A 5,286-nucleotide genomic window follows, 5' to 3' on the forward strand; every position below is an offset into this window, starting at 1 on the left:
AGGTAAAAACAAATAGTAGGGAAGTGAAATTAAGTTTTTAATTATTCTTTTTCTATCACTATTGTGTAATATCCAAATATTAATTGAAAGAGTGACTAGAGAAAACATTTTAACTAACAAATAAAGGTTTACTTTTTTGGTTGTTGATCTCGGTCTCATGTAATCATTAGCTTCTGTAGTATTCATTTTATTCAAAAGATTAGAACTTAAAATAAAAAATTAAAATAATATAATAAGTTATTTAAGATAACTCGGTAAAGCAATCACACTTCTAAACTACAATAACTCAATAAAAGAAAGTAATATACATGCTGATCTTTTATATTTCAGTATAGAAAATCTTATAACAATCTAATATATATGTTTTTGACATACTTAATACAAATAATATATATTTCGATATGCATTATATAAATCAATTTGGACATACGTATGCATTATCTTTAACTTTACTTTTCAATATTTAATCTTTAACTTTATTTTAATTTTATATTCTTAATACTCATCTCTCTCTCAAAAACGCCGTTCAAATATAACCTAATACACTTCTAATCGATATAATCTTGATAGCACTGCGGTTTGTGAACTAATTTACATGATTATTTAAGGTGGAAATATGTCTATTCACCTCTGGTCGATACTTTCTTTTCGGTGCAAAGGTCAGATTATACAATTGTCTGAGGTGGTAAGAGTGCCCACTCAACCTTGGCTGATACACTCCCGTAGGCACAAGGACTTGTGATCTAAATTTCACAATTGTCTGTCATAATTGTCTGAGGTGATGGGAAAAACATATACGTGTGCGGGCACATTGGCGTGCCCAACCAGTACCACAAGGGATCGAACTTTTCTTATTAGCATGATCATCGATGTGTACAATATTTTCATACTTCATTAGATAAATCTTTTTTTTACGACATTTTACATTCATCACTGATGAATAAATGCATATTTATTTGAATCTCAAAGTTATGCAATAATTTGATATATGCATTTTTACTAGAATTTAAAAGCTTTAGATGTTTGCGATTCTTTTAATATTGTGCAAGGTCACGACTGGTGCGGGATTTGCTTTTTGCTGCCCTTTTTCTCTTAGCGTTATGGTATTTTTACATACACATCACTAAATTTTTTTTGTGTTTATATATCTAACATCTAAACTTCAATTTTTACACATGTCACCTTAACTATGCATGAAAAGTTGTATTTTATTTCTTAAAATTTAAAATAGTTTTATTTTAGATGTGATATGAAAGATTTGGGTAATATAAATGTACAAAGTAAAGTTGTTATGTATGCAAATGATCCTAATTTCAAGTAAGTTGGTTGTGATGGTACAATAATTTCTGCATTCTCAAAATTAGGCTTTTTTTAAATTTTTATCTTTGGAAAGCTTTCTTGGCTACTTTATTTAGTTGCCTTCTTCCTTCTTTATATCTGTGTTTGCTACTTTGAGCTTGATGGCCTTATTATGTGTGGCCGTTATATTATCAGATAAGTTTTTTATTTGGCTGTGTTACTCTTAAAATGAATTTGCCATTGTCTTTAATTCTCATAGCCATTTTTCTATGCTTTACATTGAGTTGAGTAAATTTGCATATTTTGGCTTTATTATGGAGTTTTTAATACATGAGGGAACCATCAGATGTTGGTAATAAAATTTCTAATTTGAGGTGCGGTGATGCATGCTCGAACTATAGCATATTGGTTCGAAACAAAGTGAAGTATTTTAAAGGGTTGAATCGAGTTCTCACCCTACACAAGTGAAATAAAAGAAACAAAAAAGTTGGGGTTACAGTCATAGCACACAATTCATTTATATTTACATGTCACACCTGAACTTTGATGTTTGCATGTTTATCACTCAAATGATTAACATCACATCAAAAATATCATTATTATTAAATTTTTAAATAGAAATAAACTTTTTCATGCATAGGGTTATAACACGGGAGTGTTAATGAATGTAAATATGAAATTTTAGATGCTAGCTATGTAAATACACAACCATCTTACACACTTATCATGTAATGAACTGACACATAATTCAACATTTATAGAAGTTCACATATAGCTTCTCTTTTCAAATTTGAATTTAGCTAGTTTACATGGTATCAGAGCAGAAAGAATCCTAGCTATCCTAAATTGTAGAAATGTCTACATCATTTTCTCATATCAGCACAATTGAAACTCCAGTATCTGTTTCTCTCACTATGACTGAAATTCAAATACCTCTTCTCTGAATTTTCTATTGTCAAACATCAAAACTAAAGCCATAACCCAAATATTAACAGAAAACTTTCCTACATGGAATTCTCAACCTCTCAAATTATTTAAGTCAAATGAATTTGATGGTTGCTTAGATGGCTCAATTGCTTGTCCACCACCTCATCTCACAGATGTTGATGAAACCAAATCTCAAATCATCAATTCTCTATATGGCAACATATAGACCAAAATCTTTTAGCTGACATCTACTCTATCATCTCAGCCTCTGTTCTACCTCACATTCTCAACCTGCAATCCACAATAGTTATATGGAATATATTATCCAAAAGATTACAGTCCTAAAACCATTTCAGATTTATCCTATTGGAAAATGGACGCCATATCTCTATGAAATATTCCACCAAGTTCCATAACTTTTTTCAGTTCAAATCCCGTTTGCTTAATATTGACCTTGAAGGAGGACATAGACAATGAAGACATCAGTTTATACGTCCTCAACAACCTCCCACCCTTTTATCAATTCTTCGAAACAACAATCATAACAAGAACTAAGCCTATAAACTGAGATGGTTGTTTCAATGTTGTAATATTCTCCAAGGATAACTCTACCATGAATATGGCTCTCTTAACCACATCAACATGGGTACAAAAACCTTTGACAGAAAAAGATGAAGAAACTCAACATCTATAAAAGTTAAGGAGGAGCTCAAACCATCAACAAAAGGGAAGGTCGAACAACTACTAACTTCATTTCCTATCATATTTACGAAAAAAATTATCACACAACATTTTTATGTTGGCACTAGACCAATTTTAATTCCTATCCATCTCACTCACTAACATCTAAAACTGCCTTAATAATAGCAACCTTCACCAAAATGGCATAATTGATCTTTGATATTGAGGCCTCATCTCAACAAACTTCCAACTATGAGAACTTATAGCAACCAACTCCTTATCAAACATATGAACAAGTTATAATTGGAAATGGTTCATCCATTCCCATTATTCACACTGGTCAAGGCTTGCTCCTAACTCCTCAACGTAAGCTCAATCTCACTTGTCTTTTACATGCTCCCAAACTATCCCACATTCTATTCTTATTTTGTTAACTGGTCACTGATAAAAATTACAATATTTCATTTAATGAGGCTAGTTTTGCTATCAATGATCAGAAGACAAGTCAATTCATTCTAGAGGGACCTAGACACAATAGACTATATCCAATCATAGATCTCTCTGCTACTCATCCTCTTAAATCCTCCTTAGATGTCTAGCATCATCGTCTAAGCCATCACCAGCATGAAGCTATTGATGCCATTTCAAGGAAAAATAATTCTTTAGGCATATCTATACAAAAAATTCTTGTGATACATGTAACTCTTCTAAGAGTCATAGACATTCATTTCCTATTTATCTCCACGTATCTCTCCACTGTTCTATATAACTCGTTGCTAAAGTATATACAAGTGTATGGGGACCTACCCCAATTACATCACTATAAGGATACACACACTAATTACTCTTTATTGACGATTACTTGCACTTTTGTTGGATATTCCCAATGCTTGCAAAATTTGAGATTGCCACTAAACTCATAAAATTTCACAAAATAATTGAAACCTAATTCAATAAAATAATCAAGATACTTTAATTCGTTGGAGGAGAAAACCTCAAACATACTCATCTTCAATCCCATGGAATACTTAACATGTTCATATACACCACGACAAAACGTCGCCTTCAAAAGAAAGGAAAAGAACCTCACCAGAAAACTATTGCTTGCATCTCATTTTTATGTTGACGCAATCCTCACTTCTTTGTATCGAATAAATTGAATGCCCATCAAAATAATAAATATGCAATCTTCATATGAGCCACTATAGAATACATCACCTACATAAAATCATTTACACACCTTGGATGACTTTACTTAGGCAAAAACCACTTTCACTACACAAGCTAGCACCAACAGCTCCACCTTATGTCCTCATGGGTCATGGGTTATTCCAACTCAAATAATGAATATCATTATTATAACAGATATACTAGAAAAATCAGGTCTTATCATGTCACATTCAATGAAAACTCATTCTCTTACTCATCCTCAAATTCAACAATCCAACCAGCAAACCTACAAAACTCAAACATCTTCTTTGTGTCACTACTCACTCTAACTCCCAATCAACATCTCACTCTAGTTCAACCCCTCCAACATTACCAATCAGCAACACGACTCTCATCTCATCAGCCTCCTCATGAATAAATCCTTACTCTTCTCAATCAAAATCTTCTCTTATACCAGCCTAGTACATCCTTCTCAATATACCATCAAACATCTCATGATAATCCAGTCTTAAATAAGCTCTCTCAAATCAAAATGGATTATGGATCATCAAACCAATAATTTTCCATCACTTGGTCCCTCATGCTACTCTCAAGCTATAAAATCATCATATTAGAGGAGAGCAATCTCTCAAGAATTCTTGGCTTTACAACAACTCGATAGCTGGTGATTGGTACCCCCATTACCAAACTAAAAAATATTATCGTTGAAGAATTCTTGGCTTTACAACAACTCGATAGCTGGTAATTGGTACCCCCATTACCAAACTAAAAGATATTAGGCTATCATTAGACATGTCAAACCAAATTATCTTAAAATGACTCAATTGCTCACTACAAAGCAAGGTTTCTAGCACAAGGATTCATTCAGGAAAAGGGAATTGATTGCCAAGAAATCCTCAGTGCAGTGGCCAAATTTCCTATCATCTGCATTCTCTTAATCGTAGTTGTATTATAGTTGGTTATTTCTAATTTCTTCCTACATGTCACCTTAAATGACATTATGCACTAGGTTCAATCCTAAGGCTTTCAGGATACTTATAATCCAAAGCACCTCTATCTACCTCAAAAAGCAATCTATGGGTTAAAATTAGCTCCACACCAATGGCATTCCACTTTCTCCACTTACACGTAGTACTGCAGATCGTTCACTCCTTATCTACAAGACTAAAGACTATGCATATTTCTTCTTGTCAATGTAGATGATATTTT

The sequence above is a fragment of the Phalaenopsis equestris genome, unplaced genomic scaffold (genome assembly GCF_001263595.1).
Source record: "Phalaenopsis equestris unplaced genomic scaffold, ASM126359v1 Scaffold000055, whole genome shotgun sequence".
Classification (NCBI taxonomy): Eukaryota; Viridiplantae; Streptophyta; class Magnoliopsida; order Asparagales; family Orchidaceae; genus Phalaenopsis; species Phalaenopsis equestris.